Source organism: Chelonia mydas, chromosome 2 (assembly GCF_015237465.2).
Source record: "Chelonia mydas isolate rCheMyd1 chromosome 2, rCheMyd1.pri.v2, whole genome shotgun sequence".
Lineage (NCBI taxonomy): Eukaryota > Metazoa > Chordata > Testudines > Cheloniidae > Chelonia > Chelonia mydas.
Window position 1 is genome coordinate 132,770,142 of NC_057850.1, and position 24,184 is coordinate 132,794,325.

General features: G+C 42.3%; 1 protein-coding gene across 2 annotated transcripts in view; it reads left to right on the plus strand.

Annotated features, from left to right (window-relative positions):
- Positions 1-24,184, plus strand: part of ANKH (ANKH inorganic pyrophosphate transport regulator) — a 148,118-nt gene that overhangs the window by 109,076 nt on the left and 14,858 nt on the right. The window lies entirely within an intron of this gene.

A 24,184-nucleotide genomic window follows, 5' to 3' on the forward strand; every position in this document is an offset into this window, starting at 1 on the left:
CAAGTTGAACTCCCAAAAGTGAGGCCTGGTGCTTTCGTTCCACAGAGCCCTTATTTTAGGAAAGATCTGTTTCAGAATCAGGTATGTGCAGTACAGGAGTTATAACCAAGCATTTTTTGAAGTACTAAAATGTTGTATTTCTTCTTTGTAAAGCTTCACCCTCCTCCCTTTTAGGGTGGCACACAAGAACTCTGTACCTCATCCTTATTCTGTGCTTGGAAAGCTTGGCACTGCCCTTGTAATGAGCCAGTTATTAAAATGGCATAAGTAGACTGATATTAAACGAGCACTTTTCTCAGAACAGCAGCGGCTTCTCTAGGGTCTGACATGCTCACTGGGGATTCAGCTTTCTCAGAAGTAGCCCAAAATGCAATAACAGGGCCAAATCCTTTGTTCTGCTTTTTTTGCATCATGTCCCCATTTCCTAAGGGAGCTCTTTTCTAACTAACATAGACTTTGATTGTGGTGTTGTTACAAAGAAAGGAACAGAACCTGCAGCCTAAGTTACTAAGTATATGGTCTGTTTCAGAGTAGCAGCTGTGTTAGTCTGTATTCGCAAAAAGAAAAGGAGTACTTGTGGCACCTTAGAGACTAACCAATTTATTTGAGCATAAGCTTTTGTGAGCTACAGCTCACTTCATCGGATGCATAAAGTGGAAAGTACAGTGAGGAGACCATGAAAGAATATACATTGTAAGGAGAGTGATCACTTAAGATGAGCTATTACCGGAAGGAGAGTGGGGTGGGGGGAGAGAAAACCTTTTGAAGTGATAATCAAGGTGGGCCATTTCCAGCACATTTCCAGGAGTTAACAAGAACGTCTGAGGAACAGTGGGGGGGGAGGAATAAACAAGGGGAAATAGTTTCACTTAGTATAATGACTCAACCGCTCCCAGTCTCTATTCAAGCCTAAGTTAATTGTAACCAATTTGCAAATTAATTCCAATTCAGCAGTCTCTCATTGGAGTCTGTTTTCGAAGTTTTTTTTGTTGAAGGATAGTCACTCTGAGGTCAGAAATCGAGTGACCAGAGAGATTGAAGTGTTCTCCGACTGGTTTATGATTTTATAATTCTTGACATCTGATTTGCGTCCATTTATTCTTTTACGTAGAGACTGTCCAGTTTGCCCAATGTACATGGCAGAGGGGCATTGCTGGCAAATGATGGCATATATCACATTGGTAGATGTGCAGGTGAATGAACCTCTGATAGTGTGGCTGATGTGATTAGGCCCTGTGATGGTGTCCCCTGAATAGATATGTGGGCATGGTTGGCAACAGGCTTTGTTGCAAGGATAGGTTCCTGTGTTAGTGGTTCTGTTGTGTGGTGTGTGGTTACTGGTGAGTATTTGCTTCAGGTTGGGGGGCTGTCTATAGGCAAGGACTGGCCTGTCTCCCAAGATATGTGAGAGTGATGGGTCGTCCTTCAGGATAGGTTGTAGATCCTTGATGATGCGTTGGAGGGGTTTTAGTTGGGGGCTGAAGGTGACAGCTAGTGGCGTTCTGTTATTTTCTTTGTTGGGCCTGTCCTGTAGTAGGTGACTTCTGGGTACTCTTCTGGCTCTGTCAATCTGTTTCTTCACTTCAGCAGGTGGGTATTGTAGTTGTAAGAATGCTTGATAGAGATCTTGTAGGTGTTTGTCTCTGTCTGAGGGGTTGGAGCAAATGCGGTTGTATCGTAGAGCTTGGCTGTAGATAATGGATCGTGTGGTGTGGTCTGGGTGAAAGCTGGAGGCATGTAGGTATAGGATGTATGCTGGAGGTATGTAGGCAAGAACGGCTTAAAACATTTGTCCCCATAGTGCCTTATGACTAATAGCAAAAAAAGGAAAACGGGACATAAGCACATTCTCAAAATGGAGCTTGAATTATTTAAAACTTGTTATCTAACATCAGAATGCCCCTCAATTGCTTAGCTGCACTAAAAAAATCCTTCAACTAATTGTTTCTCTCCCTCCCTGCCCCCCCATGACATTTAAATATCTGAGTTTCAATGGCCTCTCATACATATACTGAATAGCGGTCAGTAGTATAAAATCTCCTCACTGTACTTTCCACTTTATGCATCCGATGAAGTGAGCTGTAGCTCACGAAAGCTTATGCTCAAATAAATTGGTTAGTCTCTAAGGTGTCACAAGTACTCCTTTTCTTTTTAAGTATGATCTGTTGGCATCTGAGGTCCGTGACTAACAGTGTTTAGTCATCTGCAGCTTAGCCCTCAAGCGTTCCAATTTGGTGGTAGTTTCTTTTGGTGCATCGCTATTTGAATGAAATGGCCAGAGGGTTTGTTTTAGAAGGCAGAAGCTAATTGACTGCATCTTTTGCTGCCCTTCACGTAACATCTTTGGGGCCCCCAACTCTGCCCACAGGTACATATGTTCCGGTGCTATGCAAGTCAGTGAGTTTGCATGCTGTGACTGACAGCAGAACTGGACCCTCTGTGCTTACGTTAGAAGGAGTGGGGAATAGCGGAAAAGTCTATAATTGGGCCAGTCCAATGGTCTGGTGGCAGCACAACATGCTACTACATGCAGGATCCAGGTTGAAAGGTGAGCTTTTTCCCTTCCTCAGCAAGGATCTGGGATCACTGTCATTCAAGAGACCTGCCTCAGGCCTAGAGCCAAGTCCAGCCTTACTTGGCCGGAGAACAGTTGCTGCCACCGGAGCACAGAGGATGGTGCTGAGGGAGTAATAAAAGGAATCTCAAACCCCAAACTCTCTCTCATTAAAACTATCCCTGTTTCCTTCCTAGGTGGGCTGTAAACACTATAAACAGCAGCAGTTACTGAATAGTTTGATTCAGGTCAGATACTCCTGCAAACTTAGTAACGTCCGCTCGGGTGGACGGGGTGCATTTAAAGATCCGGTTCCAAACTGTGAAGTGGGATGCTTGACTCCCATTAAAGCAGATTTGAGCAAGTCACACAACCTGAACACTAACCCTTAAGAAGAGATCCTGATTTCAGGTGCTCCGTCACACCATGTGTCACCACAGTTCACTTCCACTTACAGTGTTGGGAGCTTATTTTACAACACTTCAGGGTTGCACAGTGTGCACCTCACTGGGTTAATCTGGCTCTCACTGAGAGAGAACGGATGCCAGGAGCACTGTGCAGTCCTCATGGCTTTAAACTCTGTTTTGTTAGAAACAGCTTAAACTGCAGAAAAGACCAGCGTTGTCATAGAAGTTAATTCAGTCTTGCTTTGCATTTTCCTCCTCTCCAGTGGGCACATTCCATGGCTGTGGACTCCAGGAAAAACAGGGGTTCTGTTGATAAGTGAGCTGGGTGTGTAAGAGGATAATTTAGCTGCAAACAGTCTCTATATTATAATTGGCCATTCTTTTTAAGAAACAAAACTCTCATGTGTTCAGGATTGCCCCTTGATTTTCATTCCTTTCTGTACCTTGGCAAGATTTAAGGGCTGGACAGAGAAGATGGGCAATTCAAGCTGTGCACTAATTTGAGAGTATGTTTCACTTGGAGCTATTTCAGGTTTGCTCTTACATGCCAAAGGCATATCCATAAAAACCTTAAATTGGTTTTTCTTTGTGGTAAAACTGCCCCTAACTGTAAGATGAACTAAAAGGTTAACGTGTGACAAATAGAATCAGCCACCATTTTACAGTCCAGCTTGTTCATCTTATCTTCTGAAGATATTGCTATCTGGCACAAAAGATTATAATGAAAGTTCTAAAATGGCTCTGGAAAATTTTTTTGTTTTTTTTAAATTATTATTCATTGTTGGTTATAGTAACTTTAAGCACATGATAAAAGATAGCCCCCTAACAACATTTCCAGCCAGCTACCCCCTCTACATTAATAAATAGATGCAGTCAATTAACTCTACATTAATAAGGTTTTTTTTGTCAATTAATTTCTTTGTTTTATTTAATGTTTTTATAGGAGTTAACTAACACTGCCTAACTCCAAAATGCTATCACATAAGCATGGAGTTGCACCACTACTGTGGCTAGTTAAAGGAGAAGGATGTTACTGGATTCCTGAGTAGTCCTCCCCACTTCTATTACTTTGTAGAATGGAATTGTAGCAGGGCAATTGTATATAAAGCAGTGGTAACATTCTCTGGCTAGTAACTTCTGTCTGGACAGTATCACTGTGAGACCTTTTCACAGACTTTGCTATTTACGGGTGACAGTCAGTTCTAGTATTAAAGCCTTGTCTTCGTTACCAAAAAAAAAAAGTGTTAATTCAAGTTAGCTGACTCATGGTTAAATCCTAGTGAAGGTAAGGCAGTTTGTAGTTTGTCACTAGGATTTTACCTTGAGTCAGCTAACTTGAGTTAAGAACACCCTTTTTTTTTTTTTTTTTTTTTTTTGTAGTGAAGACAAGACTTTACCAGATACTCAAGGATTGTCTACATGACCATGTAGTTCAGACTACAGGGGTGATTAATTGCAGCATTCACTGTTTGAAGAGGACTAAATTAATATGAACCAGGGTACCTTTTCGTAGACTGGATTACTGAAGAAAATTACTCACAAAATGAGAGGAACTGTGGCTTTTGTGCTCGGTAGTGCCTTTCTGTAGAGCACCCTCAAGCACTTTGAAGACCTTTATTTACCTTCATAGCACATAGTAAGCCAGGCAAATATTGTACGTCTTGTGCACATGTGTCTCAGTTTATCCCGAAAGTGTAAATGATTGGCTCTGGGTCACACAAGTTACTGGCAGATATGAGTCTCTCTCACTCCTGTGACTGGAAATAGAAGACTTTTATTACAGAAATAAACATTTTTTATTTCAATGGTGCCTTTGAGCTAGGAATTGCAGAGTGCATTACAGACATTAACTGATTAATTTCTCCATTAACTCCCTAAGTAGTAAGGGATATCACTAGGGAGGACTTTACCAGCTCTTGAAATGCACCCACAGGCAAAGGGAACTCAATAGCCATTGTGCATATCTGCAGGTATTATGGACCAGATTCTGATTTTGTTTATACTGGTATAAATCCAAGACCAGAATTGGGACACATCCATACCAAAATCATATAGGGTGTCATTTCAAAGTATGTTTCCTTTGAAATATTTCAATGTAGATCCAATAGCTATAGCTGGAGGACAGCTTTACAGCCCAACATTTCGCTATGGTAGATGAGCCTCTGTTTCATATCAACTCAAGCTCCCACTTAAATAGCATTACTTCATCAGCTGTTCAACTTATTGTGGGTTCCCTGACACTGCAGTAGTCCTGCTCCAGTGTTCTCTTTGCTCAGTCCAAAGCTATCACTTGCTTACTCACTCCAGAGACGTTTAATTTACAGCTGATCTGAGCAAATTTGCTATCAAGTCACCAATCCGGGAACATTCACCTGCCTATTATTGGGCACTGAAGGCTGCTCAATTCCCATATACCCATCTTTTGTCCAATTTGTGGTCAGGAGTTTAGGAAACATACCATGATATTGCTCATACCAGCTGACCTGTTAGCCTACTTGCTCAGATTTCTATGAATAAGATAGTCAGTGGAGCTATAGGTTCATGTCTGATATTTCCAGATGTTTAGACAAACCTGTATCTTCCATCAAATCTGGCAAGGGTAGAGGGAGTTCTTTAAAACTCTGTAGTAAGATATTTTGCTGTCTTGCTATGCATGTTTTACCCCCCCCTTACCGTTAATTGAGATTATATTTATTGTGTAGTGAAGAACCCTGAGGCACCCTTGAATTCATTCACAAAATACTTATCAGATGTAAGAGAGCAAAAGAGGTCCCATAGAGTGGAAGATCATAAGAGCAGTCTAAGAGAGTCACTAGTTTCTCTTGGCAGCTCCGAAGCTGGTCTCCTGCACAGCTGTCTCTAGTGTCAGCCCCAGCATTTAAATTAGTTTTGCTGTTTCTCTGTTGGATTGTGTCCAAGAATCTGTCCAAGAACAGATTCACACAGAGACTGCGGTTTAGCATTAATGTGCATCTATATATTGAACTAAAACATCTAACTGTCCAAAGCACTATGCAGCTTATAAGGTATATGCTTGTGGAAACCATACATCAAGGCATCATATTTCAAGCCTGAAGGACAGCAGATTCCAGTCAGAACCTGACAGCAAACCAAATTATGCCCTTAGCTACCCCTGAGCAACTCTGCTGAAGCCACTGGGGAAGCACAGGGGTAACTAAGGCTAGAATTTGACCCATAGTTAGGATAATTGTTCTTTGATTAAAAATACCATATAATCATTTTCCCCCTAAAGAGGATAAGCACAGCTCCCATCATCGTGTGTCCTGAAGTCAGCATTAGTATATGTCAGCTGTCAAAGAAATCCAAAAATAGAAATAACAATAGCTCCTATTTCAACACATTCCAGTGAGGAGAGTGAATTGATTTCTGGGCATGTAGCTGATCAGGTTGTGGACATACTGATCAAAACTGAAGGTAGAGAGTGACTTGCAGGTCCTGACAGACCCAACAGAGTCAGAGGAACAAGAGCTCCATGGAGAGTCCTGACCCTCAGCCTATTTCACTTCCCCACTGGCTGGAACAAGCTTCTGCCTTCTCCTTAGCAGTTCCAATGCACCTGGGTACCACCAGGGCGGGAACTGAGAGAACTAGAGTTTCCCTTCCCTTAATACAAGCACCACCTCTTCCCCTGGAGTCCAGAAGTGGTCACTTAATCACTGCAGCTATGCTGGGTTTGAGAGAGACGGACAATGCCCGCTTCAGTTGAAGCAAGAACAAGCCTAAGGTTAAATTGGTAGAGAGGTTTAAAAAAATTAAGGACAGCATTTTCAGAAGTGGCTGATGAGTTGATGCCTCAATTTTTTGGCACCTTACTTAGAGACTCGATTTACATTGGGTGCTGAACACCCACCCTCTAAAATTACAGCCCTTTTAAAGGTGACTCAAGTTGGCCACCCAGAAATCACTAGTCACTTTCAGGTGAAGATTAGTACTCCTGTGGGCAGCAGAGGGAAAAATTAATGTAGTAAATACTGAAGGGATAGCGAAGAGCAGAGGGAGGGTTACACAAAAGTTCTTTGAGCCACAGTGACAAATTCCTAAGCAAAGCAACTAAAGACAAAGATAAACAAGGAAGAAAGGATAGCAGCAGAATACAGACCCTGGACTTCAGAAAAGCAGACTTTGACTCCCTCAGGGAACTGATGGGCAAGATCCCCTGGGAGAATAACATGAGGGGGAAAGGAGTCCAGGAGAGCTGGCTGTATTTTAAAGAATCCTTATTGAGGTTACAGGGACAAACCATCCCGATATGTAGAAAGAATAGTAAATATGGCAGGCGACCAGCTTGGCTGAACAGTGAAACCCTTGCTGCTCTTAAATACAAAAAAGAAGCTTACAAGAAGTGAAAGATTGGACAAATGACCAGGGATGAGTATAAAAATATTGCTCGGGCTTGCAAGAGTGAAATCAGGAAGGCCAAATCACACCTGGAGTTGCAGCTAGCGAGAGATGTTAAGAGTAACAAGAAGGGTTTCTTCAGGTATGTTAGCAACAAGAAGAAAGTCAAGGAAAGTGTGGGCCCCTTACTGAATGAGGGAGGCAACCTAGTGACAGAGGATGTGGAAAAAGCTAATGTACTCAATGCTTTTTTTGCCTCTGTCTTCACGAACAAGGTCAGCTCCCAGACTACTGCACTGGGCAGCACAGCATGGGGAGAAGGTGACCAGCCCTCTGTGGAGAAAGAAGTGGTTCGGGACTATTTAGAAAAGCTGGACGAGCACAAGTCCATGGGGCCGGATGCGTTGTATCCGAGAGTGCTAAAGGAGTTGGCGGATGTGATTGCAGAGCCATTGGCCATTATCTTTGAAAACTCATGGTGATCGGGGGAGGTCCCAGATGACTGGAAAAAGGCTAATGTAGTGCCCATCTTTAAAAAAGGGAAGGAGGAGGATCCTGGGAACTACCGGCCAGTCAGCCTCACCTCAGTCCCTGGAAAAATCATGGAGCAGGTCCTCAAGGAATCAATTCTGAAGCACTTAGAGGAGAGGAAAGTGATCAGGAACAGTCAGCATGGATTCACCCAGGGCAAGTCATTCCTGACTAATCTAATTGCCTTCTATGACGAGATAACTGGCTCTGTGGATGAAGGGAAAGCAGTGGACATGTTGTTCCTTGACTTTAGCAAAGCTTTTGACACGGTCTCCCACAGTGTTGTTGCCAGCAAGTTAAAGAAGTATGGGCTGGATGAATGGACTATAAGGTGGATAGAAAGCTGGCTAGAGTGTCGGGCTCAACGGGTAGTGATCAATGGCTCCCTGTCTAGTTGGCAGCTGGTATCAAGTGGAGAGCCCCAGGGGTTGGTCCTGGGGCCGGTTTTGTTCAATATCTTCATGAATGATCTGGAGGATGGTGTGGATTGCACCCTCAGCAGGTTTGCAGATGACACTAAACTGGGAGGAGTGGTAGATACGCTGGAAGGTAGGGATAGGATACAGAGGGCCCTAGACAAATTGGAGGATTGGGCCAAAAGAAATCTGATGAGGTTCAACAAAGACAAGTGCAGAGTCCTGCACTTAGGACGGAAGAATCCAATGCACCGCTACAGACTAGGGACCGAATGGCTCGGCAGCAGTTCTGCAGAAAAGGACCTAGGGGTTACAGTGGACGAGAAGTTGGATATGAGTCAACAGTGTGCCCTTGTTGCCAAGAAGGCCAATGGCATTTTGGGATGTATAAGTAGGGGCATTGCCAGCAGATCGAGGGACATGATCGTTCCCCTCTATTCGACATTGGTGAGGCCTCATCTGGAGTACTGTGTCCAGTTTTGGGCCCCACACCACAAGAAGGATGTGGAAAAATTGGAAAGAGTCCAGCGGAGGGCAACAAAAATGATTAGGGGACTGGAACACATGACTTATGAGGAGAGGCTGAGGGAACTGGGATTATTTAGTCTGCGGAAGAGAAGAATGAGGGGGGATTTGATAGCTGCTTTCAACTACCTGAAAGGGGGTTCCAAAGAGGATGGATCTAGACTGTTCTCAGTGGTAGCAGATGACAGAATGAGGAGTAATGGTCTCAAGTTGCAGTGCAGGAGGTTTAGGTTGGATATTAGGAAAAACTTTTTTTCACTGGGAGGGTGGTGAAGCACTGGAATGGGTTACCTAGGGAGGTGGTGAAATCTGCTTCCTTAGAAGTTTTGGAGGTCAGGCTTGACAAAGCCCTGGCTGGGATGATTTAGTTGGGGATTGGTCCTGCTTTGAGCAGGGGGTTGGACTAGGTGACCTCCTGAGGTCCCTTCCAACCCTGATATTCTATGATTCTATGATAAACAAGTATTAAGATAGAAGTTTTTACACCAAGAATGGTGATGTTCTGGAATACTGTGTGAAGAGCAGTGATTGTGTGTGTTGGCTTCGTGGGGACAGCCTCCTTACAAGTCATGAGGTGCCTTACTTTTTAATACCTCAACATTTTCATGCCATGTGACTTTTTGGGAATACGTGCAATGATGATTTCACTAACCACACGCATCTAGGAGACAGGTCATCAAGTGTGGCGTCTAATAGATCTTTGCCATCTCTACAGTCTGATTCTATATAAGCAGCATTTAGGTTTTTATAATTCATGTATCAGATGACATGACTCATTGGGTACAGAACATTAACCACATATGGTTTGGTATTTTAACATCACCTGCTGGCATTCCAGGTACTTCGTATTCTTTATACAAGAAGGGCTGGAATGCATTGTGCAGTCTGATTTAACGTTCATTAAAGTAGGATAAATAGGTTAATACTAGTATAAAAACTAGCAGGAAAAATTACAATGTACTTTGTGCAGGAATATTACTTCATAATAGTTAGATTATCCATCTCTGTGTTTCTGCTAATGCTTAATATTCTCAGATATACAGAATGGATAAATCTTGAAAAATCAAATTCTAAATACAGAAGCAGAGAGGTAAAGAGATTTTTTTTAAATGGCAACACTATCGCTGACATACTGAGATGTTGCTGAATAAAAGTGACCTGGGAGATGAGCCAGATTTGCAACATTATGGTTCCAGCCTGTTATTTTCACTGATGAAGGATTATTTGAAAGTCAGCTCCTTTAAATGGATTACACTCATGCAATTAAAGCAAGCTTTTATATGATTTTTATTTATTTTATTGTTTAAGAAAAAAGCCTGGAGTTTGACTAAAAGGAGTGTGATTTCTGGTGTATGTTTAGAAATGCCTGCATAGTTGTTTTGATTATGCACTGTTCAGAGTAGAGAAATAATTGAAATGCCCTTCTTCAGAAGGTCACTGAACATAACAAGGGTTTTTGTTTTGTTTTTTTAAATATTACTATCTAGCCCCATTATCACTTCTACACCAATGTTCTACCACAGTATGGTTCTTCTTCTTTATAATCTGTTTTCCAGTGCTTCATCCAGTCTAGCTTTATTAGTTTCAAGCAATGTTTCTTCCTCAGCTAACTGTGGGACGTTCCTGTAGGTTTCACCTTTACAAAGTTAGCCATGATATTCAGTATGTTTTCCTTTCTTCGTATTTGAAAAGAATTACACCACCTTGTACCACCTTAAACAGTTTCCCTCTCCCCAGGAAGTGCTGAAGATCTTCAAAAGTGGAATAGCCACATGTGTTTCAGTCAGGGGTAGGCAATACTTGCTTCCTGTGTCTACTTTATTGTCTGCTCCTAGTATCAAGTAGGTGAAGTCTGGCTGAGTTAGAAACTGGGTGACAACAACAATGCAATACTGTTAATTCCTAAGGATCCAAATACTCTGTTTAGTCTCTGTACCACTGCTATCCAGTTGTGTTGCACTGCAGAAATATTTTCCCACATGTTTAAAGAAGCGAAATGAAGGGAGGTGTGCATGGGATAAGCTGTGTTGCCAATACTTAGTGACGTCCAATGAGAGACATAGAGTAGTCAAAAGGTTAAACCTCAACTGCATACATGGTGAACTGATACATTTCACTTTGTGAAGACATTTTACACATTCCCTTTACCTTTCATTTTTTTCCTTTAATGAATCATTCTCAATTATTTAGTCCATCATAGGCAATAACTAGGGATTTATCCAAATCATGGCTCTATAGCTAAAAATGTACAGATGGATTACAATGCAATTGATTATGGGCAAGAGGTCAAAATTAATAGGGAAGGCACAGATACGGAATATTTACTTCAGCCAACTCATCACTTCTTACCGAACACCCAAACCAATCTGCTCAGCTTGCCTATAACCTGACTCTACCTCACTGACTAACCCAACCACTCTCTCTAACAAGCATCATTACAAAGGCAGAGAAATGAAAAATAAAAATAAATTAAAAATAATATGGATCAACTCTGTTTTTTTGGCATCTTACTTCAGGCAGGGCCTTAGTCAGAACCTCGTTATGCCAAGGAGATGCTAAGTTATACATTATAACTGGAACTTGCATCTTCCTGGCATAATTCATTTGTTTCACGACCAGGCCTTGACTGCCAGGGCAAGCTCTGTGCTCTCACTGACCTACTTTTTGAAACATTCTGTCAACTCCAGGAAGTGTTCAGTTCTAGAACGGTGCAACACCCCTGCAGAGGCTCAGCTTGTTTTCCCCATGTTATTTTCCTCTCCTGTGCTGAACAGAATAACCGTTTTGAAAATGATGTGTTGTTAAACATATTCACTCAAACAAGGCTTCTCCCTTCACCACCCCTTCTTGGTTTTGTTTTTAGTTCTTACTGTAGTTAAATATTAACTGCTATCAGGTTTCCAAATGCCATCTCAAACACAGATCTCCTGCCTGGTCAATAAGAGGTTTGACCAACAACGGTGGACTTGCCGAAATCCTAATATCAGAGAGCTGATGGTTATGTGCCATCCATGACACTCTACTGACCCTTTGTCTGTGAACAAGGAGATTCTGTTTTGTCCAGAGAGGTAAAGATTGAGGTCTCATTGTCTGATTCTGCACAAAAAGGATCCATTGTGTGTGAGTGAATACAACAAGAGGGAAATGGAGGATCAGACATTTTCATTGTAGCATATATCTGCTCAAACACCATAATTGTGAAGGGTGACACTGGAGTAAATCCCATACGTTACTGCTGGGCTGATTTGAAGGTTGTAGTTAGAATACTTCAGGAGCACTGTGAGCTACAGTTTCAGTGACTAAATTCTGAAATTGAGAGCTTTCAAAGAGATCTCATTTCCACCACCTTCAGCTTATTCAAGCTTTTATAAGAAGAGCCTGGATAAGCTTCACCTTTTTTTAAAAAAACGGAAACAAAAAAAACCCAACCCACACACAGCATTCATGCGTGTCTCCAACACATTAGTGAACCAGCCCAGGAGTAATCACAAGGCTTAAGTATATTCAGTAGTAATTGCATGGGAAGAACATGCAGTAGCATCATTTTTGACCATGCTAATGCTAACAGAAATAAAGTTACTGTACAGCTGCTGGACCCAGCTTTAGTTTTGCCAGTGATCTTCCTCTTATGTAGCAGTGCGATATGAGCAAAGTCAGAGAAGGAGAAGAATCTATGAACATGAAGACCACTACTTTGGAAGGGAAAAGTGATGCCACGTAGAGCATTCCTGCGTTGTTTGGTTCCCCCTACTGCTTGAAAACTTTTGTATTTGACAGTTATTTTTTTCTTAACCCAGCACTTAGTGAAGAGAGATTCTAAGACTACTCAGATATATGGGCAAACTTTTTGCAGGGCAGGGAAATTATCCATTGATATAAAATATTGACTTCATGACTGTTCACGATATTGTACATGGACATAGACACACTAGCATCTTATTCTGGTCTTTCTGTTGTAAAACATGCATGTTTCTTGACTTATTCTACATATTTCTTATATGGCCTAAGGTCCCAATATTCTGCCCCATCTCAAATGGGGTAATACATATAAGGCATATTTCAAAACATAACACGAGATTGGGGGGAACCATTTTCCCTTCTGTTGTTCATAGAAATGACTGACCCATAAAGTAGTGGACTGCCTTAAAAAAAAAAAAAAACCTCTTCTAAATATGTAAAAGCCCTTAATGTAGGGCTTTGGTTTGAGATCTTCTTGAACCTCTTCCTGCTGGGTATTCCTGCTGGGATACCACCACCACATTTCATGTCAGCAGCCCTTGATGCGATAGCTCCTAGAGTTCAGAAAGTATTGGCCCGTGGCAATATACAAAATCATTTTTCAGTTTTGCTAAATTAGTGCTACTGTTATCTTCATATTTAGAGTCCTTTCCCTTAAAAGAAGTCATGCATGACAATTTCTTATAAAGTGGTGGTTATTAACCTATTTATTAGCAGTGATTGCACAGTACCATGAACACTTCAGCAGGCAGTAGGGAATATTTTTACTATTGGTGTAACTGTAGAGCTATGCTTAAGGTTCCATCAGTGTTCCTAATTACAGGATGAAAATGGAATCAGAGTATCTGGCTTAATGACAGCAAATATGAGTAATGTTGCAGTATTAAAGGTGCATTATTGCTCACCATTGTTTGACTTAGATTGAAACTGCAAGTAAAAACTACTTATTTCTTTCCACTTTAAGATAGGCATTTATAAGATATAAACCATATTATCACCACATTGGCATCTGAAGGAGGCTTAAAGTTTCAAAGGTCATTGAAGCTGGCTGCTTCACACTGGCTATATAGCTGACAAAAATATATAGAGATTCTCTAAGATTACAGTGCTCTCCAGACATCTTGCATAGATGGATATCAGACAAAGGGTCAAATTCAGATCTTCATACTTATGCAACTTAGAGCAAGACACACATTTGAGTGACTGACAGACTCTGCAACTAGAAAAACCTTTTAAAAAAAAAAAAAGTCACACCCATTCTCCACTTCAGCCCCTCTTTCATGTGTGATGTCAACTTCTCGAAAGGGGATGGAGTGACTTGCAATTTATTTTATGTGAAAGAGAGACCACTTAGTTATCCAGCCAATAGGAAACTGGCTGAATATTATTTTACATCACTTATGGCTAAGTCAGTAATCCAAACAAAATATAAAACTAAAGGACATCTTGTGGATTTGTTGCACTCCTTAGATGACTTTGGGTCCTTAACCTATTTTTAGTTATATGTGATTGGATTATTCTATACAAGTGTAGAGAGAGACTGTACAAGAGAATACCTATACTAGTCAGCTTCATCTTGAGATCACTCCAGACTTTCCCCAAATGTATCAAGTACAATTCGCCTCCACTGTTATTAGAAGGCTACGCCCATTAAACTACTACGTTTCTGGGTCATGACAGATATTATCCTCTTTGTCAGGCCCTAATTTTTAAAATGAGCATCAGAATCTGAACAGTAGTCTAAATTTGTAGTCTAAATAAACAATAGTCTAAATTTGGCAGACACGAAACTGTGGTAATCTAAGTCACCTTTTGATGGCTCTTTCCTAATGAAATAATAAGACATTAGGCTCCATTGATGCAATGGAAAGACAATAACAATGATGTGCCAAGTGATCGAGTGCACGTACCGTCTTTTGTTGTTTTGGCTTGTGCTCTGAGTTGGAAAACATGAATGACATTGGGTCATGCCAGTGTTTGAGAAATGATGAGTCATGTTGCAGCTTTGTCAGCTGTTTGGGGGGTTTTCTGATTGGAGATTACATTATAGCCCAATCTACTTGTCCTTTGCCATTTCCTGGAAAATTCTCATGTTTATCCATAGATGTACAAAAGCTACATATACACATGGCAGTTATCTTGGTTAACTTTTCACTATAATTTATTACTTAATGGGTCTCTCAGGACAAATAACACCTGCTGGCGCACACTAAGTACATTAGAATAGTTTCTAGGTGAGATATCTATAAAATGAAATGTTCTGTGTGCTAGAAATTGTTGGAAACCAGTGAGTTCACTCATCCAAGTTCTCAAATGAAATCTCAGCAACATTTTTGTACTGGAGTTGTTTAATACATCGGTGGTTAAATTCAAGGTCAAATGCATTTACTGTATCTGAGAGAAGGGATTGAGTAGTTTGAGTGAGCACTTGTATTTTGAGACTTTCTCTGCTGTAAGGAGGGGTGGGGTGGGAGTGGGGGAGAGACCGGCTGCTGCAAGCTCAGTGGCAGCAGGGAGGTAGGCTTCTCCAGGGTGAGAGGCTGCTCTACTCCCTACAGGGGAAATAACCAAAATGGAGTTCCTGCTTAGGGGAAGGACTGAGACACAACCCCCTCCTCCCCACACACACATATACATATCCAGCGAGGGGGCAGGGAAAGGGTAGTCCCCTTTGTTTTGTGTTTGTAAATTTGTTTCTTTTTGTTTGGTGGAAGAGGACTCCTTGGGCCTGATAAATAAACAGATGGGGAAGACAAACACTGTCCAGAGTGTGGCTGACTTACCTCAGGTCCTGCAAGCACTAGAGGGGGAAGTGCTAAGTCTGGAGGGACAGAGGAGGTGCCTTGCCACACTTGATGTCAGGAATGGGGTTGTTGGCACAGTGAACCATCTTGGGGCAAGGTATATCACCCTCAAAGTGGATGACATAGTGAGGGCACTGGTGGAAGCCACGGCAGCACAATAAGACGCTACCTGGGTACAGATGGCCACCCAATGGGAGTTGGTACAGCTACGGCAGGAAATGAATCAACTGCTGATGAGCCAGGCAGCCCAGGATCAAGCCACCCTGCAGGAGGTCTTGAACCAACTGAAGGCCCTGACTGCTCTGACACATGGCCATGATGGGACACGATTTCTAAGGGGCAACAGTTACCTACAAAAGATAACTATGGAAGGTGACATGGAGGGATACCTTCTCACCTTTGAAAGAATGGCCCTATGTAAAGCCTGGCCCCAAGATCTGTGGGCCAGCATCTTCGCTTCTTTCCTTTGTGGAGAGGCCCAGAAGGCCTACTACGACATGGCAATGGATGCTGCTACAGATTACTCCCAGTTGAAGGCTGAAATCCTGGCAAGGTCCAGGGTGATGACAACTATAAGGGCCCAGGGGTTCCATGTGTAAAGGTACCGAGATGGCAAAGCACTGAGGTCACATCTCTTTGACTTGATGCATCTATTGCGGAAGCGAGTGTGCCCCGAGATCCACTGAACAGAGAGGATTATAGAAGTCTTAGTGTTGGACAGGTTCATGCGAGGACTACCACCAGACCTACGAGGATGGGTAAGCCAATGTGACCCCTCCTCTTATGATTTAGTTGCCCTCGTAGACAGGCAGTTGGTGGTCCAAGAAAGTTCCTTGGCCATTAAGTCCTCCCCCTCCCCCAACTTCCCAAAGGCCCAGACTTCTGAAAGGTTGGGCAGAACTATATTGCAGAGGAAGGATGCTGAAGAGCAACCTGAGGCTGCGAAGGGACTTGGGGAACTGGGGAGAGGGTCATGGGGTAAGACTCAATAGCCAAAAAATAGTGGGATGCCCTGAGCGGGATATAGATGTTATGTCTGTTGGGAACTAGGGCATATAGCAGCCCAATGTCCTAACGTTGAGGAGCCCGTGCAGTGCAACCTGGGTTATCATGAAGATCCATGTGGCTTGATCAACCTTGTGGGAGTCATGATGAACTCACATAGATACACTCAGCCAGTTAGGATGAGTGGCATAGAGACCATTCCATTAGTGGACTGGGGAAACTAGTGGGGTGGAACCAGCTTTCTCAGGCCAAATGCACAGGAATAACCTGTGTACATGTGGCTGTCAATTACTGTCCGACCATCCCTGTACAAATTGAGGTTCAGGGGAACACTACCAGGGTGATGGCAGGGGTGATCCCTAAGCGCCCATATGTGGTCTTCATAGGATGAGATTTCACAAGGTTTGAAAACCTGCTCCTGGTGGATGAGTCAGAGGAGGATAGTGATTCCGGGATTGATAATCAGGCCCCAGTAAATAGCCCTCTCCCAGTTTCTCTGAATTAGCCCAGGACTTTTCTCTGCAACTGGGAAGCCCTGGAAAGGTAGGCGAGAAAGGAGGAAGGACAAAAGATTGGGGACCAGGATCTTGGCCCAGAACCAAAGGGCTGCGCTCATAGGTAAGCAGTCTTGTCCAACAAGTGAGGGAGGAGTGACTCAGATAGTTGACGAACCAGAAGCTAGATCCCGTTCCGCTGAGACCAGTCCTGGAAGTGCAACAGAAATAGGTCCCCTTGAACTTGAATATATTGGGCTCTCATTTAAGAATTTTGGGCAGAACCAAGCCAATGATCCACTACACCACAATATTAGAAAGAAATAGTTGAGGTGAATGGGGTCCCAGTGGAGGGGAAAACGAAAAGCCCAGGGTCATACTTCATGATAAAAAGGGACCTAGTATATGGAGTAGTCCAAATACAAGACCAAGAAGTGGAGCAGCTCCTGGTACCTCAAAGACACCAGAGGGCACTGTTGGACCTAGCCCATTGTCATTTGTTCAGAGGACATCTAGGCGTAGATAATACCCTCAATCGACTCCCACAGAGGTTCTTTTGGCCATGAGTTTATATGGGGATCTGACAATATTGTACTTGCTGCCCAAAATGCCAATTACATGGCTCACAACCGCACTTGAGGGCCCCTTTAGTACCTCTACCAATTATTTGAGCATAAGCTTTCGTGAGCTACAGCTCACTTCATTGGATGCATACTGTGGAAAATACAGAAGATGTTTTTATACACACAAACCATGAAAAAATGGGTGTTTATCACTACAAAAGGTTTTCTCTCCACCCCCCCCCACCCCACCCTACTCTCCTGGATTTGTGCTGGAAATGGCCCACCTTGATTATCATACACATTGTAAGGAGAGTGATCACTTTAGATAAGCTATTACCAGCAGGAGAGTGAGGGGGGGGGGGGAGAGAAAACCTTTTGTAGTGATAAACACCCATTTTTTTCATGGTTTGTGTGTATAAAAACATCTTCTGTATTTTCCACAGTATGCATCCGATGAAGTGAGCTGTAGCTCACAAAAGCTTATGCTCAAATAAATTGGTTAGTCTGTAAGGTGCCACAAGTACTCCTTTTTCTTTTTGCGAATACAGACTAACGCGGCTGTTACTCTGAAATCTACCAATTATTGAAGTTGTGTTCAAGAGGGTAGCCATAGACCTGAGAGACCCACTGGAGAAGGTGGCCTGGGGCCATCAGAGTGTGCTGCTTGTTCTGGACTATGCCACCCAATACTCAGAACCCATACTCCTACGAAACTCAATGTCCAAGATGATAGTGAAGGAGTTGATTCAAATTTTCTCTAAGGTTGGGGTACCCAAAGAGATCTTGGTGAAGCAAGAAACCCCCTTTTTGTCAGAATTGATGAAAGACGTGCAGTGCTCCACATACAGGCCCTATGAACCTCAATCTACCATCCACAGACTGACCGCCTCGTCGAACACTTTAATAGGACGCTGAAGAACATGATATGGAAATTGGTGAGCCAGAATGGAAAAATTGGAATACCTTACTATCTTACCTGATATTTGCTATAAGGGAGGTTCTCCAAACTTTTACTGGATTTTCCCCCTTTGATCTGCTGTATGGTCACCACCCCGTGGTCTACTGGACATGGCCAAGGAAGCCTAGAAAGAACAGCCAAACCAGGGAGGAACATCACTGAGCATGTGATGCAGATGCAGAACTGAATAGCACAAGTCACCTCCACAGAGCGAGAAAACCTGGAAATAGCACAAGAGACCTATTATAATCGCTGAGCAAAGGTTCAGAAATTTCAGATGGGAGATCGGGTTGTGGTGGTAGTGTCCACAGCTGAAAGCAAGCTCCTGGCCATATGAGGTAGTAGAAGCCATCGGGTAAGTTGACTATAAAATTCAACAGCCCAAACACCAGAAACAGGATCAGATCTACCGTGTCTACCTATTGAAGCTCTGGCAAGACAGAGAAGCCAACAACAGGACAACACGCCGCAGCAAGGGGGCAAGGAAAGGTATTCCCCTTTGTTTTGAGTTTCTAACTCTGTTTCTTTTTGTTTGGAGGAGGAGCACTCCTTGGGTTGCCTCCCTTGGCAATATTGGTAAATAGAGGGTGGAACACAAACACTGTCAAGAGTGGGGCTGATTTTACTCCAGGCCCCACCACTGCCAGAGGGTAAAGTGCTAAGTCTGGCAAGATGAGGAGCTACCTTGCCACACTACCTACCATAAGGTAACAAAACTCAAGCTGGTGCTTAAAGTCCACAAACAAAGGCCTTACTCCGATACCACTAAGCTCTCAGCCTCAGCAAGTTTCACCCTGTGCTTAGTGATTCACAGCATCCCCTACTGAATACACATATTACACTGAATGGCAGTCACCACACACATTTATAAGGATCTCTGCCTAATAAATACATGGTCAGATAAAGACACGTACCACAGTTGTTGTAATAGACACATTACACACGCACACCTTCCCCAATGGCCTACAGTGATGCAAGTTTCCAGTTGTTGTGTCTGTCTATTTAGAATGTAAGCTCCACAGGGAAGGGACTATTTTCCTCTGTGTTCTGCATGTCGCTTGGCATGCTGTGGGCACATAGCAAATATAATAAACATTAGCTTTGTTTTTGCAAAGCTAAAAATCCAGGAAGCCAGCCTGCATGGTAGGGCATAATTATTAGAGAAGTTTAAGTTCTTTAGGTCTTTACTGCTTTCGACCCTCATCCTGCAAACACTTAAGACAATGCTTAAATATACTACTCTGAATAGTCGATTTAACTTTTCCACCATGAATTGATTTAAATTGAACTTCTTACGGTAGTTATGTAAGCATGCCCCTAAGTGTATGCAGCATAGGGCTTCTAGTCCTGATCCTCATTATAGTCAACAGCAAAACTTTCATTAACTTCAATGGGAGCAAAACTGGACCATGAGCACAGTAGTTTTGAACTAATCTACAGTAATTCTGGAACTAAAGGGAAAAAAAAAAAAAAGATTTTCTCCTCTTAGCCATATTAGGCTACCATTTGAGACACTTTCAGAGAAAGAACGAGCTGTTCTTTAATGTATAGTAGCATATACTTTGTCCTAGTAATATGCCAGTGTTGCTGTTCAGTACAGCGTAGGGAATGATGTACCACTCTTGCAGGAACGGCATTATGCTGTGCAGTACAGTAGCTGACACTGATGTGCAATACAAGAATGATAAAATTCTTTCTTTATAATTTGCTAAATCTGTGGAAGTAGTTTTCCTTTGATGTCTTAGCTGTGTTTCTGAGCTCTTGAACCAGGACACCGCATTGAAATTACAGTCAGGATGTCACTTTTGAATACAAGGATGACAGATTTCCCAAATGATTAAAAAATGTATGACAGAAAAATCCCTGTTTCATTTAGAAAGTGGAAATTGCTCTTTATATCTTTGGGGAATTACACTGTTATAAATTTTTGAAGGTGTCAGGGTAAACAGCGTTTGCTTAATTTTTCACAGAATACTGCAGTTTTAGCTAGAAGTTACACTGCTATTAAAATTACAGCTTTTGTCATTCTCAAAATGCAGGTGGTTTTAAAATATGTTCTCTTTAACCATGAAAGTAGATAAATTGCTTGCCATGAGTAGTGTTTCTGATTAAAAGAGAACTTTTACTGGAAAAAATGGATTGAATTTATTTCAGTCTTTTGTCACTTCATACTTTATTTGTTTATTACACATAATAAAATTACTGTAATTTTGAAAGGAACATTAAAGAAAAAGTTAGAATTTTGACTTCCATTATCTATGTATGTTCTCTGTAGTACAGTCCCTGGTTTTCTAATAGCAAGGTCATCTTCAAGGTGACCAGCTATCTGTGAAGAAAAGTGCATTGAAGTTAGTGCAATTAAAACTTCACTGTTCAAACTTTGACTTTTCAAAGATAAAGAACAATTCACTTTATGGCTATTTCACTTCAGTGTGGGTGTCTGAGCATGGGCAATAAAAGGTTTGATTGTGCTTGTGTTTGCCCTAAGTTATTTTCTCCATTAGGCTTTATAGGTAAGTCAATCAGAAAGCTCTCCTGCATAGCAACTTTATGCTGTTTCTCAAAAACTGTACAGTATGCCCATCACAGCACTCTCGCGAATAATGATGACCATAGTGCAGGAATTCATACGGTCACTATGCAGCTATTAGTATCTGTACTGTGCAGTGCAAACCAGCTTAGGCATTGGGACACTGAGCATCGCAATGCCCAGCTCTTAGGCACCTAGAAAATCACAGAAACACTGCGATCCTCAAAGCCTGAGTTAGGCACTTAAGCTCCATCTACAGTGAATGGGGGGAGAGGTGCATTAGAATGCCATCCACAAAAGCCAGAATGCTAGGTGGGGAGTTGCTTAAATTAGCCAGAGGGAGATGCTGATGAGAGAGGCTTGTCCTACCCCACCAATTCACAGAGTTTAATGCCTAAGTCCAGGCTGCAGGAAGGCAGAGCTGGGAACCCTCTCCTGGAGTCAGGTGACTTAGGCACCTAAGTTGTTTCTTGTGAGAATGAAACACCTGCCTCACTCCACACAAAACAGCCTGAAGATCGGTGGTGATGCCTATCTTATAACTCTTAGCCCAGTGGTTAAGAGCATTCACCTGGGATGTAAGACATGTAGGTTCAATTTCTCCCTCTGCCTGAGGGGAAAAGGAGATTTGAACAGGGATCTTCTATCTCAGTCTCTCCCGTTGAAGCTGTTCCACTGTGGATAAATAATTAGAGAGCCTTTGGAGCAGGGGTACCGGACCCAGGGTTTCCCACCTCCCAGGTGGGTGTCCTAACCACCAGGCTACAGACTCGTTCGCTCTCTCTGACCCAGTGACTCTTATCCACAGTGCAAGTGCTTCCTCAGGAGAGACTGAGGCAGCTGCATATCAGAATATCCCATAGGTCAGTGGTTAGAGCACTCTCTTGGCAGAGTGGAGTCCCCTGTTCAAATCCTTTCTTCCCTTCAGGCAGAGGTGGGTAATTGAACCTGCATCCCAGGTGAGTGCTCTAACCACTGGTATAAAAGTTATAAGGCTACTACCCCACTCCAAGATGTGAATGGGCCCCAATCCAGTAGGCAGCCGCTAAGCATGCCTACTGGATCACGTCCCACAGGTGAGATAAGTGTTTGCCTGCCTATCTTCCTCTGGTTAGTGGATTACTCTGGGAGGGAGACAAGCTTCTGGACTTTTAGAGTGAGGAAGCAATGCACATGCTCAGAGGCAGAAACTTAGGCACCTAGGAAATTGTTACCCTGAAAATTTAGGCTCAGAGTTTAGGTGCTTACAGTGTTTGGCAGGAGTTTTGTGAATCACAGTAGAGCCTAAAACTTGAATTTAGCTGCCTAAATCCCAAATTTAGGCACCTAAGTCTGAGGTTTAGGCTGCTTAAATTAATCCCACCCTTAGTTCCTGTCCACGAGAAGAAGAAATAACGCTAATCAGCAGACTGAAGTAAGTGGTTTTGTTCACGCCTCTAAGCTGTCAGGAAGGTGCCTCTGCATGTAGCACAGGGTAAAGTGACTTATTTGTAGAGCCCTGCATGGATACAAAATTTATATCCTATCTGTGGAAGTAAATTTTGTATCTGTGCAGGGCTCTTTTTACTTGGTGTTGTCAATAAAAGAGTGTCTGTTTGCATGTTAATTAGAAAAGACAATCACTGGTACGCAACTAGAGAACAAGGGTGAAATACTGGCCCCATAAAAGTCAATGGGAGTTTGACGGTTGACTTCAATGGAGCCAGAGTTTCACTGCAAATATATGTAAGAACATGTGGGTCATATAACTGGAGAACTGCTAAGGGCCATGAAATCTCACCATAGATTAAAAAAGAGTCAATTAGACACTGAGGGCATCATCAGATTCTGATTTATTGAAAAGTAAATTCAGTTCTGTTGTCTTGCAGTCTGACAGACTGGCATGCTTTAAGGCTTCTAGTTATGGTCTGTTTTATTTATGATCACTCTTTCTCAGCATCCATTTTCTTGTGGAAGATGAAAAATAACTAACTTTATTTTTAACAACAAAAACAAATTAAATTACAACGTGTGAGGAACACGCCAGAGTTAAACAATGGTGTGAACATCAGGGCTGCTGTCCCTACGTATGGAGAAAGTGCCCTGAGATCTTTAAAATATCACCAGTAAGGACTTTTGTTTTGTATCTCATCCCAAAGATGGAACAACTAACTGCACAGAGTTCCCACCAGTGGGCTGGGGCAATGGTTTAATGCTTGCTGAGAGGGAAGAGCATTATGTATTGAGCCACCACACCACTTCTTAAAACATGGTGCATTTTCTTTAACGTTTTCCGTTCAAATCCAGACTAACCATAAAAGTTCTTAAATGATAATATCTGACAAGTTCACCGTACGAGGCATTATGGCTGCCAGGCTACCATAGCTTTCCAACATGCGTTGATGCTTTGTACAGGATAAAAGCAGACACATTTCTATACCTTTTAAAGTACTGGTATCAGCAGCAGTAAAGTTAAATCTTTCTTGGAGGCAATTTCAAATCTAAGTTATTCAAATCTGTGTTTATGTGCTTCTGAACATTGGCGCTCTGTCTACTGTAGACTCAAGTTCTTAAATCATGCTTGATCATCCTAATGTATGTAACAAGCTGCAGACAGACACTATAGGAATGCTATGTGCTGGGGGTTCTTGGTTCTTGAGCTGTCTTAGGGGTTACTACCATTATACTGATGGCAGCATCTCTGTGTATACAACTGTTCCGCTACTCCTAAGTGACTGTTGTGAGTGCATGTACATCTGTATGTGTTTGTGGGCAAACTCAGAAGACATGCACTATTTTTATACTCTTTACTGTTGTATTTGGAATGGAGGAAGGAGATAGGTGCAGTACAATAATATTTGGCATTTCTACAGCTTTTAAAGATCTGTAGCATCCAGGGATTTCACAACAGGTTATAAACATTAATGAATTAAGCCCCACCCACCCCCAACTCCTGTAGTTAAAGGAGGAGGTAGCTAGGAATTTACTGCATTCACATACTTAAGAGCCACTTGACATCGTATCCATCAGGAGGGTTATATGAGGTTATATGAACGCAGTCCTCAAAACAAAAGAACATAATTCCTCAGTGTCTTCAGGAAGAACTTCTGATAGTGTTTTCTTTTCCAAGGCTGTCGTTTGATTTATTTCAGGGAAGATCAGAAAGTTTTCAAGATCTGAATCTATTTTCTTTTTGTTACTCTGCTTTATGCTTTGTGGTAAAAGCATTTGGGTGTTCAGAGCCACTAAGCACCCACAACTTGTTTTGAAGTCAGTGGGAGCTGTAAATGTTCAGCACTTCACCAAGTACAGGGATTGTTC